At 41.6% G+C, this 17,908-nt stretch overlaps 1 non-coding gene across 1 annotated transcript; it reads right to left on the reverse strand.

The window, feature by feature from the left end:
• Positions 1-17,628: 17,628 nt before the first annotated feature.
• On the reverse strand, positions 17,629-17,700 carry trnap-ugg (transfer RNA proline (anticodon UGG)). The gene has a single exon. It is a non-coding gene; the product is annotated as a tRNA-Pro (tRNA).
• Between the last annotated feature and the right edge of the window lie 208 nt (positions 17,701-17,908).

Raw genomic sequence — 17,908 nt, forward strand, 5'->3', positions numbered from 1 at the left:
AACTGCAGGTGTTCACATTGTAACGAGATATTTACACATTAACCTTTTTTTTTTTACTTTTAATTAAATACATACTGTTAACATTTGCAAATATGTCCTGGAAAAGCAGTGCCTGTAACACGGCTGATGGAAAATGTTCATAATGAATAAAACAAGGAAAAGTTCATCCATTTTTTATCCCCGCTTTGTCCCAATCCGAGTCATTTTTGGCTTTGCACATTTGACCTCTGTTGCTATTCAACTATGAGAAACAGTGCTGGGGTTAAAGATATTTAATAAATTAACTGGTAAATTCTTCAGTAAAATAAGTATTTGGTTACCAATAAACAAGATATCACAGAGCTCCCACAGACCTGTAACTTCTTTTTTAAGATGCCCCTCTGTTCTCCACACCTTACTTGTATTAATGGCACCTGTTTGAACTGGTTACCAGGATAGAAGACACCTGTCCACAACCTCAAACCGTCACACTCCAAACTCAATCAGGCCAAGACCAAAGAACTGTCTAAGGACACCATAAACAAAAATGTAAACCGGCTCCAGGCTGGGAAGACTGAATCTGGACTAGGAAAGCAGCTTGGTGTGAAGACATCAACTGTGAGAGCAATTATTAGAAAATGGAAGACATACAAGACCACTGATAATCTCCCTCCATCTTGGGCTCCACACAAGAGCTCACCCCGAGGGCTCAAAATGATGAGACGCCCACAGGGGGACCTAGAGAATAAGCTGCAGAGAGCTGGGACCAAAGTAATAAAGGCTACCATCAGTAACACACTACGCCGCCAGGTACTCAAACCCTGAAGTGCCGAAGGTGTCTCTACTGAGATAGTATGTGTCCCATCGCGTCATCTAAATTTACTGGAGGGCATTTGGATGATCCAAAAGAGGACTATGAATGTCCTGTATATAATATATATGTATTTCTTATTCTCCCTCCTTCCGACTATTATTTATTATTGTTATGTTTTACTTGAAACTCTGGCACAACAATTTCCTTTGGGATAAATAAAGTTGTTCTTATTCTTATTCTTAAACAGGCCACATCTGGCCCATCAAAGATTGGTACAGAATTCATGCTTGATATGTATGATTGGATCAACGAATGTGGGAGCTCAAACTGGAGATGATCAATTTTTGGAGCTACTTCAGAACTCTTGAGAATTTATCCTGAACTGAATAACACGGATTGGCTTTGTTATTTAACATTTACTGTGGACCTACTGACACACATGAATGAGCTGGACGTGAAGATCCAACCAAAAAAACGGTTTGTGAATGAAATGCAAGCAAATGTCAGAGCCTTCAAAACCAAGTTGGTTTTATTTTCAAAGCGAATATCAAAAGAGTCTGATATGTACTGTTCACAAATACATTTTTTGTTTTACATGTATCATATTGTCAAATTTTAAAAGTCAATCCGGCCCCTGAGCCAAAAAGTTTGCCCGCCCCTGGAATACCTTATGAAGACTTTTCAGAAAACCTTTGACCTGTCATCGCCAGCAAAAGGTATATAAGAAAGTATTGCAATGAATGTTTGTTCCTGACCAACTACTTATTCTCCATCATTATGTCCAAATAAGTTTGTTAAAAATCAGACAAGGTGATTTTCTGTCTCTCACAGTTGAAGTATACCAATGATGAAAATGAAAGACCTCGATCATGTTTTTAAGTGGGAGAACTTGCACAATTGTTGGCTGACTAAATACTGTTTTGCCCCACTTTATCTGGATACTGGGCACTGACACCTATTCAAATCAACATTTTAAAATGAGCTGATTTAGACTGTTATGATCATTTTGAGCTTATTTTAACCAAATTGTCAAATATTCAAATACAACATTCAAGTTTTTAGTTTCACCTAAGAACAGGGTGATGGCAATCAGCACCAACAACACACTGAAGTCTCACAGCACCTTGACTGGACTGAAAATCAATGTCAAACTGAAGCTATGACAAACAGTGCACCTCTGCGTGAATTCTGTCCTCTTTAAACATATCTTGAACCCCCGGTGCATGTCTTTGTGACAACAAGTCATAACTTCTCACTCCAAACTTACCTGAAACACAATAACAAATAAAATCTTCAAAGGGCACAGAAGAGACCTGCATGTTTTATTCCTCAACCGAGCCAAGGCTTCTTAATCCATCCCCACATCTGTCATCTGGGAGGCCTTCAACCTCTTCCAAGTGCATGAAACCACCACAAACCTGGTCAGAAGCTTCCTCCAGCATTTCTTCTTCTGTAAAATATCCACAGAGTACAAAACATGGTGATCATTGGAAGTGGGCTTCAGGGCAGGCTGCGCCACATCCCCTCTAGCCTTTACCATGGCAATGGAGATGATCATCGGTGCATCTCGGTTGAACGACGGAGGGGAGCTACTGCAGGCTTGACAGCAGCTGCCTCCGATCCGTGCCTCCAAATAATTATTGGAAAAGCCCCCCAGTACAACAGTCAAAGAACATGAAATGACCACCTGGATCCCCACCATCACCTCTACCAAATGCCAGCTGGAGAAGCTTCACTCCAACACTACCTGGGGAAGAAGAAGTTGGAAGCCACCAAGTGTCAAGCATAAGGCCCTGACCCTGGCATTCAAAACCACCTCAGGAACAGATCCAGCATATCTGAATGAAATGATAAGACCTTATGCTCCCGGCAGAGAGCTGCGTTCCTCTAATACAAACCTACTAGCAGTACCTTTTGCTCGCTCTAAGCGATCTCAGGCAAAACTGTTCTCAGTTCTACTACCTCAGTGGTGGAACAAACTTCCAGAAGCAACAAGACTAGCATCATCTCTCTCAACCTTCAAGAAACAGGTAAAAACTCTTCTCTTTCAGGACTTTTTACTGCGCTGATGCCCCAAGTCAGGTTAGGCAGCAAGTTAGGCTATGCAGTGTGTGTGTGTGTGTGTACGTTTGTGTATGTCTTTGTCAAAAAAAAAACAAAAAAAAAAAAGCTCACTAACCCAAGCTTACTGTTCTGTATATTTCATGTGCATCGTGTATTTTGCAGGTGTATTTGCAAGTGTATTTGCAGTCCCTATGTCCTCTATTGTAAGTCGCTTTGGATAAAAGCGTCTGCCAAATGCAATGTAATGTAATGTAATGTAATGATTTATGGACGTAGTGAGAGAGGATATGAAGGTAGTTGGTGTGAGAGAGGAGGATAAGAGAATAGAGTTAGATGAAGAAAGTTGACCCGCTGTGGCGACCCCTGAAGGGAAAAGCCGAAAGAAGAAGAAGAAGAAGAAGATCTGGTGAACGAATATGCTGATTAGGAATGACTACACAATATTAAAACCACATACTGTATAAATTCACTCAAATTCAGTCCCAAGAATGGAAGATAAAGCCATTTGGTAAAAAATGTTTATCTTGCCAAGTTGAAGGCATTCTTTAAATCTGGTGTTTGTTGCTGACATATGCTGGATTGGACGGGACTTCGCATTATATATTTTACATTTACTGAAATCCAGCCCTGTGTTTTAAAAGATAGAACCATTTGGTCAAAATTATTTATCTCACCAAGTTGAAGCATCTTGGGAAATGTTTTAAATATCAAGGGAATTCTTTAAAACTGGTGTCTGGTGGTTAAATATGTCGAATTGAACGTGATTCTACACAATATATGTTGAATTTACAATAATCCAGCCGCAGGTTTAAATGATAAAGCCAGTTGGACATCAAGTATTTATCTCACCAAATTGAAGTCATTTGGAATAAGTTGTAATTATTTTTTCATTCTTTTAAGCTGGTGTCTGGTAATGAAATTTGCTGATAAGGATGTGGTTCTACACAATACAGAATAAACACAATGTATAAATTCACTCAAATCTAGCCATATGAATGAAAGAAATAGCCATTTGGTCAAGAGTGTTTATCTTACCAAGATGAAGATTTTTGGCACAAACTGTAAATAACTTTTGGATTCTTTAAAGCTGGTGTCTGTTGCTGACATATACTGGATAGGACGTGAATCTACACTATGCATATTATATTTACTTAAATCCAGCCTCAGGTATAAAATAAAGAGCCAGTTGGACGGTAAGTGTTTATCTCACCAACATGAAGGTTTTTGGCAGAAGCTGTCAATAAATTTGTAATTCATTAAACCTGGTGTCTGGGGATTAAATATGCTGAATTTTATCTGATTCTTCACAACATCAAATCCACACAATGTATAAAATCACTAAAATCCAGTTGCAAGAATGAAAGATAAAGCCATTATTTCAAAAAAAATTATCTCACAATTGAAAGGTTTTGGAACAAGTTGTTAATTACTTTGGAATTCTTTGAGGCCCATTTCTTTTGTTGAAATATGTTGAAATGGATGTGATTATACACAATCTTAAATCCACACAATGCATAAATTCATTATTATCCAGCCGAAGAATTAAAGATAAAGCCATTTGGTAAAAAATGTTCATCTTGCCAAATTGAATGAATTTGGAACAAGTTGTAAATTACTTTTGGATTCTTTAAAGCTGGTGTTTGTTGCTGACATGTGCTGGATAAGACGTGAATCTACATTATATATGTTATATTCACTGAAATCCAGCAGCAGGTTTAAAAGATAGAGCCATTTGGTCAAAATTATGTATCTAAAGTAGTTGAAGATTTTCGGAAAAGGGTTTTGAATTACAAGAGAATTCTTTAAAACTGGTGTCTGGTGGTAAAATATGTTGAAATGGATGTGATTCTACAAAATAAAAGCCACATTTACTATAATCCAGCCGCAGGTTTAAACCATAAAGCCAGTTGGACATCAAGTATTTCACTCACCAAGATGAAGCTTTTAGGAAAGAGTTAGAAATATTTTTATAATTCTTTAAAGATGGTTTCTGGTGATGACATATGCTGCTAAGGATGTGATTCTACACAATACAGAATCTATGCAATAAATTATAAATTCACTCAAATGTAGCCACATGAATGGAAGACAAAGCCATTTGGTCAAGACTGTTTAACTCACCAAGTTGAAGGTTTTTGGCACATCTTTGGGATTCTTTAAAGCTGGTGTCTGTTGCTGACCTATGCTGGATAGGACATGATTCTACACATTTACTGTAATCCAACCCTAGGTTTAAACAATAATGTGGTTCTACACAATATATGTCACATTTACTGTAATCCAGTCGCAGGTTTAAAAGATAAAGACAGCTGGACATAAAGTATTTATTCCAACAAGTAGAAGACATTTGGAAAGAGTTGTAAATACCTTTTTAATTGTTTAAAGCTGGTGTCTGGTGATGAAAATGCTGATTAAGATGTGATTCTATACAATTCAGAATCTACGCAATGTATACTTTCACTCCATTTCAGCCGTGAGAATGAAAGATAAAGCCATTGGATCAAAAATGATTATCGCGTCAAGTTCAAGTTGTTTGGAACAAGTTGTAAATCACTTTGGAATTCTTTAAAACTGGTAGCTGTTGCTGAAATTTTTGAGTAGCTTGTGAATTGACACATTTCATGTCACATTTAATTAAATCCAGCCGTAGGTTTAAAAGATAAAGCCAGCTGGACATCAAGTGTTAATCTCAACAATTCATACACAATACACAATTCAGAATCTACATAATGTAATAATTCACTTCAATTCAGCCACAAGAATGAAAGATAAAGCCGTTTGATCAAAAATGATTATCTCACCAAATTAAAGGCATTTGAAATGATTTGTAAATTACTTTGGAATTCTTTAAAGCAAGTGTCGGTTTCTGAAATGTGCTAGATAGGAAGTGATTTTACACACTTAATGTCACATTTACTGAAATCTGACATCCTATCTTTAACCTAAAAACAAACAAAAATGTGCAATATCTCATTTCTGTGCAATATTCAGAAACTGTGCAATATTTCATCTCATAACAGCTACACTGTGCAATATTTCATCTCATCTCATAACAGCTACACTACAACGTTCCCTTCTATCATACTATTGTGCACTCCTTACCTCACTTGTTACTAAGACACTTATAGTTTTATCACTGCTTACTAAGACACTTTATAGTTTCACTGAGACACTTTATAGTTTATAGTTTATTTTTATTTCTAATTCTGCCTTTCTTTATTATTTATTACTGTTATATTTTTCTGTAACTCTGGCACAGCAATTTCCTTCGGGATTTATAAGGTTGTTCTTATTCTTATTCTTATTCTTATTCTTAAATCCAGCCGAAGGTTAAGAGGATAAAGCCATTTGGAAAAAAAATGTGTTTATCTCAAGAGGTTTGAGGTTTTAGGCAGAAGTTGTAAATAACTTTGGAATTCTTTAAAGCTGGTGTCTGGTGATGAAATATGCTGAATAGAATGTGATTCTACACAATTTATGTCACATTAACTGAAATCAAGCCGCAAGTTTCAGAGATAAAGGCATTTGGTCAAAAAGTGTTAAACACATGAAGTTGAAAGACTTTGGCACAAGTTGGAAATAACTACGCGATTCGTTAAAGCAGGTATGTGGTGGTCAAAAACGTTTAAAAGAATATCATTCCATAAAATATATGTCGCATTTACTGAAACCATGCATCAGGTTTAAAGGATAAGCCCATTTGGTAAACAAGTGTTTACCTCCACAGTTTGAAGCTTTTTCACGCAAGTTGAAAATAACTTTGGAAATCATTAAAATGATGTCTGGTGCTGAAATATGCTTAATGGCATGTGATACTACGTAAAATACTTCACAATTCCCAAAATCCAGACGCAGGTTCAAAAGATAAAGCCATTTGGTTAAATAGTTTATCTAACCAAGTTTAAGCTTATTGGAACACCTTTTAAATCACAAGATAATTCTCTAAAGCTGGTGTCTGGTGCTTAAATATGCTGAGCAAGATATGATTCTACAAAATTTTTGTCAGATTTAATGAAATCAATCCGCAGGTTTCAGAGATAAAGCTATATGGTCCAAAAGTGTTTGTCTCACGAATTTGAAAGATTTTGGCACAAGTTGTAAATAACTTTGGAAATGGTTAATGCTGGTGTCTGGTGCTGAATTATGCTGAATAGGATGTGATTCTATACGCTATATTTCACATTTACTGAAATCATGCTATATGTTGAAAGGATAGTGTCACGGGTCGGGGGCGGACTCGGGCAGGGAACCACACCAACAGGGCTGGAATCCGATCTCTTTATTTAGGCAGGGTCTCAGTAGAGTTATAGCAGAGTTACAATTCTCTGGCGCCAGGCAGTGCGTGCCGCTGCTCTTTATGGGGATGTTGATTAGCGGCAGCTGGCCGCTGCTGCAGCTGGCCGCTGATTCTCAATTGGACCGTGCCGTGTCTCCTCGCGGCTGCCGAGGATAGTATCCCACGGAGCCGGCCTGGGCGGTAGGGGTGGAATTGCCGTATTAACGAGGGGTCCAGGATCCGCCGAGCCGAAACCCAGGATCTTCCCTCCTGACCGTAGCCCTTCCAGTCCACCAGATATTGCAAATGATACACATTTCTTAAATCCAATTTCGTGAAAATCTGGGCCCCGTGGAGCAGAGTAAAAACCAAGTCAATAAGGGGAAGTGGGTACTTGTTCCGGATGGTGATCCTGTTCAGACCCCGGTAGTCCACGCAGGGTCTGAGGCCCCCATCCTTCTTCCCCACGAAGAAGAACCCCGCCCCGGCCGGAGAGGTGGATGGTCGTCGCCAGGGAATCTCTGATATACTCTTCTATGGCGGTTCTCTCGGGTCTTGACAGATTATATAGTCGACCTCTGGGTAGAACTGCGTCCTGCTGGAGGTCTATGGCGCAGTCATAAGGCCGGTTAGGGGGGAGGGTCAGGGCTTTATCCTTGTCGAGGACCTGGGCGAGATCATGATACTCAGAAGGGACGCAGGATAGGTCCGGGGTTAATGGTCGATCTGGGGCTGCGGAACTACCGGGGGTTGGGGCGGAGGTCAGGCAGGTTGCATGGCATGATGTGCTCCAGGTCCGGATTTTGCCGGCAGCCCAGTTGATGTGGGGATTTTGTAGTTGCAGCCAGGGGAACCTGAGCACCAGGGGGGGGAGTGAAGTCCAGACAGGATGGCGAAGGAGATTGATTCGTTATGGTTACCAGAAATCTGGATACGAACGGGGACGGTCTGGCGCTGTACATGGGCCAGCCGGCGGTTGTTCAATGACAGGGCGCAGCGGGGTGGTTGGATAGCTGTGGTGGGGATGAGGAGCTCTTTAACCAGGGCCTCGTCTATGAAGTTGCCCTCTGCCCCTGAGTCTGCCAGCGCCGAGACCGAGCGCTGGTGCATGCCCCACTCCAGCGAGGTTGGCACCCGTAGGTGAGCCAGTGGGGAGGAGATCACTGGCGAGTCACTGGCGAGCCTTGGCTTTTCCCAGCTTGGCCGAGCAGGTGGCGGTGTAGTGGCCCACCTCACCGTAGTAGAGACAGGCGTTCCGGTGCCGCCGGGCAGTCTTCTCCTCAGCGGTGAGGTGCGCTCGGCCCAGCTGCATGGGCTCCTCCCCTGACGCGGCGGGACCCGGGGCTGGAATTCGGGCGGAGTGGTGAAGTGGGGTTACGGGAGCCGGGATAGGGGCGAGGCGGGGCTGAGGTTCGGTACGAAGGGGGTCCCGGGGCTTTCTTCTCCCGCCGCCTCTCGCGGAGCCGATTGTCTATCCGGATTGCGAGGTTGATCAGTGCATGCAGGTCCGGAGGTCCGTCCCTCCCCGCCAGCTCGTCCTTCAGCTCATCATTGAGTCCTCTCTGAAAGGCGTATCGTAGTGCCGGGTCGTTCCAGTCACACGCTGCCGCCAGGGTCTGAAACTCAACAGCATACTCAGCCACACTCTGTCCCCCTTGGGTGAGGTCGCCCAAGCGTTTCGCTGCGTCGTCTCCCTGGAGAGGGTGGTCGAAAACTTCTCTCATCTCGGCGGTGAAAGCGGCATAGGACCGGCACGGCAGTCCGTCTCTCCGCCACACCGCCGACCCCCAGCATAGTGCAGCACCGGTGAGTAGACTGATGGTATATGCTATCTTCTGTTCGTCTGTCTTGTAGGTCATCGGCTGCAAGCCAAACACTAGTGAGACTTGTAGCAAAAATCCTCCACATGGGGCTTCCGGTGACGCAATGTACTGAGACACACGCACGGAGTTGAGCTCTCCCGAAAATTGGTAGTATTCGGCTGTTTATGAAAAAATACTTGACAGTTTAATGGTGGAAAAGTGAGTCTGAAGCATTGCAGATTGGGATGAGCACGGTCAGAGACACACGGAACGCAGCAAAACAGCAAAAACAGCAAGAAGAAACGAAAGGAAAAAATCGGCCGCCATCTTCCCCAAGCCAGGTGAGCGGAAAAACGGATGAACAGAACATGGAGAACATTCTTCGCGAGTTGAAAGAGTTGAGGAAAGAAAATAAGCAAGCATTTGCAGACACTAAGGAACAATTAACTAGACTGGAGGTGTCGGTCACGGACTTGATTCAAAGGATGGAGAAGCTAGAGCGGAGAACTGAGGAAGCGGAGACCAGGGTATGCCAGGTGGAAGACACAAGCCAGCGCCATGAGAGGATGCTGAGGCACCTGTTGAAACGGGAGGCGTCCCTGACGAACATGTGCGACGATCTACAGAATCGGATGCGCCGCAACAATCTGAGAATTTATCAAGTCCCCGAGGAAAGTGAGAAAGGTGGCATGATTGGTTTTGTGAGGAACTTAATTGAGACGGCGCTACAACTCCCGCCCGAGCTAAATATAAAAATCAAGAGGGCACACAGATCACTGGGGCTAAAGCCTGTGAGTTCAGCGCCTCCGCGCTCCATTATCGTGAGGTTTCTGGATTATACAGTAAAGGAAGCAGTGCTGCGACAAGCATGGGCCCAAAAACGAGTGAAGTTCCAAAAGGGAGTGATTTACTTTAACCAGGATTACTCTCCAGAAATACAGAGGAAGAGAACGCGGGTCCGAGGAGTGATCAAGCAGCTGAAGGAGAAGGAGATCCGGGCAATGTGCCGCTATCCGGCGCAGCTGAGAATCAACTTGGAGTCGGGAGTGAAAATATTTCCTACGCTGGTGGATGCTGTGCCAACGTTGAAGAAGCTGGGCATCGAGTTGCAGGTTAGCAAGAGAGAGAGACTGGAATGGGAACTCTCAAAAGATACATGATACATACAAGACAGGATGGTGGGAAGAGAGAAAGAAAGGACACATCACTGTCCGCCGCAGACCTGCGGGCTGTTTTGCTGGACTAAAATGATGAGGAGTACTGTGCCCGGGTAATGTTAAAATAATTAGATAACGTTATTACTGTCAATCTTAAAGTTCTATGTGTATTACTGTTCATAGTTTAAACAGCCAAATATGCTGAAGTTAAGTGAATCATATTGTAAAGTTATTGAGAGGAGAGGAGAGTTAACTCTGCTATTATTTTCAATTAATATTTTTTTACGATGAGACCCGTGTTGGGATCACCGCCTCACCAAAGATTTTGTTTTTTTCTTTGGTCTGTGGTTTGGACAGCACTCAGTGCACTTTGCCCAGAGGGAATCTTAAATCACAACCCTCTGCCTGCATTACAACAGGAGCTGGACAGATCTCTGTACTCAGCTGGACTATTGGAAGTCACATATGTTTACTTTATTTTTTCTGTTCTGTGTTTTAAGAGTTCTTATTTCCTTGACATGTCGGTTAGGTCGGCACAAGTGATTTTTGTTACTACGAGGGCAAGGATAGTTACTTTATGCAAAGGTGAATCTGGGGAGAGTAAAATGAAAATAAGAAATGCCGATTTATGTCAGAGGTAGGGATTGCCAGTTATAATGTCAAAGGAATAAATAATCCTATAAAAAGAAAGAAAATTCTGACTCGGTTGAAGAAATGTAATTGCTCAATAGCGTTACTACAGGAAACTCACTTAAATGAGGTAGAACATAAGAAATTGAGGAGAGACTGGGTTGCACAGGTATTCTATGCTTTTTGTTCAAACAGCAGAAAGAGAGGAGTAGCAATTTTAATTAGTCATTCAATTAGTTTTGCAATTCAGAGAGAAGTGAAGGATAAAGCGGGGAGATATATACTTATTATGGGAACCTTGGGTGGAGTAGAGCTAACTATCATGAATATCTATGCCCCTAATGAAGATGACCCCAATTTCTTTAAAGAAGTGGCAACTGTAATGGCAAGAGAAGCCAGAGGTACTATAATTTTAGGAGGAGATTTCAGTTGTGTTTTAAATGTAAAATTGGATAAAACTCCTTATGATTATGGGCCCATTAGCAGGAAATCCAGGGCAGCAAAACATATGTTGGAAGAATTAGGACTTGTGGATGTTTGGAGGGCTAAGAACCCGACCACGAGAGATTTCACCTTTCTGTCCATGGGTCCATGGGTCATACCCAAGAATTGATTTGATTTGCATTTCAAAACAAAGCTTATATAAAGTCAGAGAATGTGTTATTGAACCTGGTACCCTATCTGATCATGGTCCTGTATATATGAAATTAAATTTAGGCTTTGGTTGGCACTTCAAATACTGGAGACTAAATATTTCATTGTTGACAGATTCAAGTATAAAGGAAAACATAAAAAAAGCAATTGATGAGTACTTCAAAATTAATGATAATGGATCAGTATCCCCCTCGACTCTTTGGGAGGGGGCAAAGGTGGTGCTGAGAGGGAAATGTATTGAAATTGTGATTAGATTAAACCGACAGAGAATGGAAAAGGAAAAACAGCTGGAAAGTGACATAAAAAGACTAGTACATGAACACAAAATGACAAGGGACAAAAATGTCTTTAAACAAATACAAGAAAGTAAAACCTCCTTGGATGAACTTCTCACACAAAAAGCAGAGGGAGCACTTCGATACACAAGCCAAAGGTACTATGAAAAGGGAAATAGGGCGAGCCGGCTACTTGCCTTTCAACTGAGGAAACAACAATCAAGCCGTATTGTCCCTAAGATAAAACACCCCTCCTCTCTGACCGAGGTCTCCCACCCAGAGGAGATAGCTGAGGCATTCCAAACTTACTATAAAAACCTTTATGATACATCAGGAGAAACACAAGACAAAAGGAAATTAGAAGATATATTCAAAAATCTTGATTTAAGAAAACTCTCTGCATCTGAGGCGGACGAATCAATAGCTCCTATCTGAGAAAACCCACCTATCTGACCCACCTAAGACCTGGTCTGAGGCAGTAATAGCGGTTATACACAAAGAGGGGAAAGATCCATTAGATTGTGGTGCCTATAGGCCAATCAGTTTGTTGGGGAATGACGTAAAGATTATTAGTGCCATATTAGCAAATAGAATGCAGAAGTATTTAGGTGAATTGATTAATCCAGACCAGACTGGTTTCATACCAGGTCGACAAGGAGCAAATATTAGAAGAGCATTAAATGTACAATTAGTGGCAAGACATTCAGTTCATCCGTCAATGCTTCTCAGTCTAGATGCTGAGAAGGCGTTCGACAGAGTGGACTGGACATATCTGAAATTTACTATGGAACAAATGGGATTTAATATGACATTTATAAATGGATTGAAGCACTGAATAAAGACCCAATATCAAGGGTCAGGGTGAATGGGTACCGCTCCCAATTTTTTCACCTTAAAAAAGGAGTCAGGCAGGGGAACCCAATCTCGCCTATTTTTTCGCATTGTGTATCGAACCGCTTGCTGAATTGATAAGGACAAACGATCAGATCGAGGGAATAGTAGATGAAGAAGGGGAGATGCACAAAATTTCGTTGTTCGCGGATGACGTTCTTTTGTTTATAAGAAACCCTCAGTCATCTATACCGGCCCTTATGCAATGCCTGAGGGACTATGGGGAGGTGTCAGGGTACAAGGTGAATGAGGGGAAATCAGAAGCAATGATGATAACAGGATGCTGGCCGACATGCTTGGACGGACAGGTGAAATTCAAGTGGTCAAAAGGGGGCTTTAGATACCTGGGAATCATTCTCACACACGACACAAGTCAGCTATATAAGGCAAATTATGGCAAACTAATTTCTCAGATCAAAAATGACATGGAAAGATGGGAGGTGCTTCCTTTGTCCTTAGTTGGGAGGATAGAAAGTATCAGGATGAATGTCCTACCTAGAATGCTGTTTCTGTTCAATGCTCTGCCTATCACTGTTCCTGTATCTACCTTTACATCACTGGATAAGCTCATTTCCAAATATATATGGCAGAACAAGAGGCCCAGAGTGAGATTGAAAATACTCTGTGCACCCAGAGATAAGGGCGGATTGGCCTTGCCACACTTAAGAAGTTACTACCTGGCAGCACAACTTGGAAAAATGGTCTCATGGATAAAACTAGATATGGACACAAGATGGGTGCATATAGAGCAAGGTTCAGTTAAAAATGTTTCGCTTTCAACTCTCCCCTTTCTAAATTCAAAAGCAAGACGTGGACTTAAGATACAAAATGAATATGTCAACCATACACTTAAGGTTTGGGAAAAGACAAGACGATTCCTGAATCTACCTCTAGCTCTATCGAGGGCAGCAAAAATAACAGCAGCAGGTGACTTTCTGCCAGCAAAGATGGACGGTGGTTTCATTAGATGGGCAGGGAAAGGTTTAATCACAATAAATCAGTTATTTGAAGGAAGAACTCTGAGGGCTTTTTCCCAACTTCAGGCAAAATACGACATTGATTCTAAGGATTTATTTTGATATTTTCAAATTCGACATTATTTGATGACACACAAAGAATGGGACAATATTAAAGACGCTTCAACTAATTTTGAACAATATTGGACTGAGATAGTTGAGAACAAAATGAACATTAAAAATACAATATCAGATATATATGGCAGGATACATATGGACACTTCAGTAGACACACTGGATGTGAAAGCTAAGTGGGAACTGCAATCTAATGCCATGATTGCTGATGGAGAACGGGAGAGTTCTTGGTTGCCCTGGCAACAATGTTTAAGCAGCCCAACATGGAGGGAGTTCAGCTGGAAGTTAAGAATAAGGTATTTTAAATCTCCCTTGATAATAGCTTCGTATGATAATAACTGTTCTCCCCTGTGTTGGAGGGGCTGTGGCATAACGGGGGACTTTTCCCACATTTTTTGGGACTGCCCTAAACTGATGAAATTCTGGGAAGAGATAAAAAAAACAAATAAGTGAGATTTTAAAATTAAACAGACCAATTGATCCACAGCAATTTATTATGGGTACAGCATCAACAAGCGGCCTAAGGAAAAAACAGGTGTTTACGCTTAGAGTTCTTCTATTAATTGCACATAAAATGATCACAGTAAATTGGCTCAAACCCCACCCACCTACCCTGGACCAGTGGCGTCAGAGGCTTAAGGATGTAAACTGCATGGAACGCATAACAGCAAACTTACGACTTCAGACAGACCTATATCTTGACAAATGGGCACCCATTAAAAAATATTTGGAGAGTTGAAGATATTATCTCTATTTGACTGAGTTAGATGCTTTTCTTGGTGTTTGTGTTTTGTTTTTTTTTTGTTTTTTTTTCTGTTTTTTTTTTAGTTTTATTTTATTTTTCACTTGCTATTGAGGAAATAAGTGACCTATAAAGATTATTGTATAATGTATATCTTGTTATGAGGTTTTGTAAGAATGTATAAAACTCTGTTAAGGAACCTGTTCTAATAAATGTTCAAAAAAAAAAAGAAAAACATTTTTGACCAAATGGCTTCATCTTTCTTGTGGCTGGATTTGAGGGAATTAATACATTGTGTAGATTCTGTCATGTGTAGCATCACATCCAGATCAGCATATTTCATCACCGGTCACCAGCTTTAAAGAATTAGAGATATTTACAACTTGTGCCAAACAACCTTCAACTTAGTGAAATAAACATTTTAGGTCCAAATGCCTTTATTTTCAAACTTCCGCCTGGATTTCGTTACAGTTGACCAATAGAGTGCAAATTCACATCACATTCAACAATTTTCAGCAACAGACACCAGCTTTTAAGAATTCGAAAGCAATTTACAACTTGTTCCAAATGCCTTCAATTTGGCGAAATAAACATTTTTGATCAAATGGGTTTCTCTTCCCTTCTTGCGTCTGGATTTCAGTGAATGTATACATTTTGTAGATTTTATATTGTCTAGAATCACATCTTAATCAGCATATTTCAGCGCCAGACACCAGCTTTAAGGAATTCCAATGTTATTTACAACTTGTTCCAAAGAGCTTACACTTTGCAGGGTACACATAATTGGACAAATGGCTTTATATTTCATTCTTGCTGCTGGATTCTAGTGAATTTATATAATGTGTCGATTTTTTATTGTGTAGAATCACATCCTATTCAACATTTTTCAACAAGAGTAACTACCTTTAAAGAATTCTGAAATAATTTACACCTTGTTCAAAAAACCTTAAATTTGGCGAGATAAACATTTTTGACCAAATGGCTTCATCTTTCCTTCTTGAGGCTAAATTAGAGTGAATTCATACATTGCGTAGATTCTGTATTGTGTAGAATCACATGCATATCTGCATATTTCATCAACAGACACAAGCTCCTCCACAGGTATATCATCAGGACCAACTGCTTTTCCCCTCTTCATCCTCTTCAATGCCTTCCTCACTTCACTTTTACTAATTTGTGCTACTTTGTGGTCTACAATAGTCCCCTCTTCTACCCTTGCCTCTTTCATTTTCCCCATTCATCAGCTCTTCAAAGTACTCTTTCCATCTTCTCATCACTCTTCTAGCATCTGTCAATGCATTTCCTTCTCTGTCCTTAATCACCCGGACCTGTTGTACATCCTTTCCATATTTATCTCTCTGTTTTCGCCAACCTGTATAGATCATTCTCACCCTCCTTTCTATCCATCCGAGCATACAAGTCACCGTACGCTTTTTGTTTTGCATTTGCTACCTCTATCTTTACCTTTCGCTATATCTCCCTGAATTCCTGTCTGTTCTCTTCAGTCCTCTCAGTATCCCACTTCTTCTTTGCTAACCGCTTTCTCTGTATACACTCCTGCACTTCCTCATTCCACCACCAAGTCTCCTTGTCTACTTTTCTTCCAGATGACACACCGAGTACTCTCCTATCTGTCTCCCTGATAACTCGAGCTGCTGTTGTCCAATCATCTGTAAGCTCACCGTGACCACCCAGACCCTTTCTCAACTCCTCCCTTAAAACCATGCAACACTCCTCCCTTTTCAGCTCCCACCACTTTGTCCTCTGCTCTGCCTTTGTCCTCTTCATCTTCCTTGTCACCAGAGTCATTTAGCTGCCCCACCTCATGGGCTCATCCAGGTGGATGAAGGGAATATAAATAAAGAAAACAAACTATAATAGAGATTTAATAAAGCGCGAAAAACAGTCAACATGCAAGCAGTGGGCGTGGCTCTTTGGTCTTGGGGTATGATTCTCGCTTAGGGTGCGAGAGGTCCCGGATTCAAATCACTGATGATTCCCTGACTCTCATCTTGTTTGCTCCTACTTTTTCACAGCGCTGTAATGTGAGCAAGTAAGTTTGTTTTGTTTTGTTGTCATTTGAACCGGGATATTAGCTCCGACTCCTTTTTTGCACAGGATACCTACGTTGAAGACAACTGATAGGTGAGAGCGTACCTTGACGTTGACCGGACAGGGAAGACCGAAGAACTGGTAAAATGTCACCCTTGAAAAGGTATTGAATGTGAGAAAACCTAATGGCAAATGAGATGTGACTTGATTTTCTCTGCAACGCTGATCACAATCAATGGAGCCCTATCCCCACCATAATTGGGCCTGGTGGAGAAATACAAGTATTACTAAGCAAGACATAAGACAATGTCAAAGAGTCCCAACATCTCTTCAGCGGCAGTGCTGCTTCTACCGTAGAGACTGGGAGAAAATGAAAAGTAAAGCAAAGGCAAAGTCTGCCGTGAGACAAAGGGACATTGTGGGCCAATTCAACATGGCAAGAGGTGCAGGAAAACAAAAATATCCCACATGACGGAAGGCTTCTCCCGCTGAGCAGCACCAGCTGGTGGTACTGGACATGCACCACCAGGAAGAAGCAGACTGAATTGCCAGAGCTTTGTCCCTCGCCAAGCATGGCCGCTGGGTGAGCTGAGATGGTGTAAAAAGTAGTATGATCTTTTGGAGCAGCAGTGGAACATGGAGGCCACAAGCTGAGCTTGACCATCAGATCCATGTATGATGTCCTGCCCCCTCCTGCCAAAGTACAAAAGTATTTTGGAGAGGATCCAGCCTGTTTCCAGTGTCCTGCCGAAGCAATCCCAAAGAAAATCCTTGAGGGCTGTAAGACCAGGCTCCCCTGAAGAATAATCAGAGCCTGCATGCTAATCTGAAGGCAGATTCACCTGTTGCCCCAAGCAAACGGTGAAGTGCCTGGTTACTGCAATGGAAAACGAGAAGGTAGCCAGCAATGCCATGGGCCCATTGTAAGCCCTGGTACTAAAGGGCTTACGAGTAGACTCTATTTTCAGTCTCACCATTCTGGATGACATTATAGCGAGGTGGTCCTGAAAACCAAATACTACAAAGGTGTCTTCCTTGTGAAGCTGACACTTGGGAGTTTTTTCTTCTATATAAGTAATCATTGGGTGGAAAAGTCTGTGATGGTTGAACATCGCTGCTGAAGCAGAGGATGCAAGGTGTGTGCGAAGAGTAGACCGGATACGTCCGTATGACACAGCAGAATGTAGCATTGGAAGGGCTCGGGCTCATCCGGGATTTGAACCCGGGACCTCTTGCACCCAAAGCGAGAATCATACCCCTAGACCAACGAGCCACAAAAGCTTGCTGAGTTGAGTCACGACCAATCAAATTTGATTATTCATATAGCACCAAACACCAACACAGCGTTTCCATGATGCTGTACAAATATAGAGCAGGACTGAACCACACTCTTTGGAAAGACTTACAGAATACCCACATTCCCGAATAAACAAGCACTTGGAGACGCTTTGAGGAAACACTGCCCTTTACCAGCTCGAAAC

The sequence above is a fragment of the Fistularia commersonii genome, chromosome 24 (genome assembly GCF_037954325.1).
Source record: "Fistularia commersonii isolate RoL2024-O1a breed Wild chromosome 24, RoL_Fcom_v1.0, whole genome shotgun sequence".
Classification (NCBI taxonomy): Eukaryota; Metazoa; Chordata; class Actinopteri; order Syngnathiformes; family Fistulariidae; genus Fistularia; species Fistularia commersonii.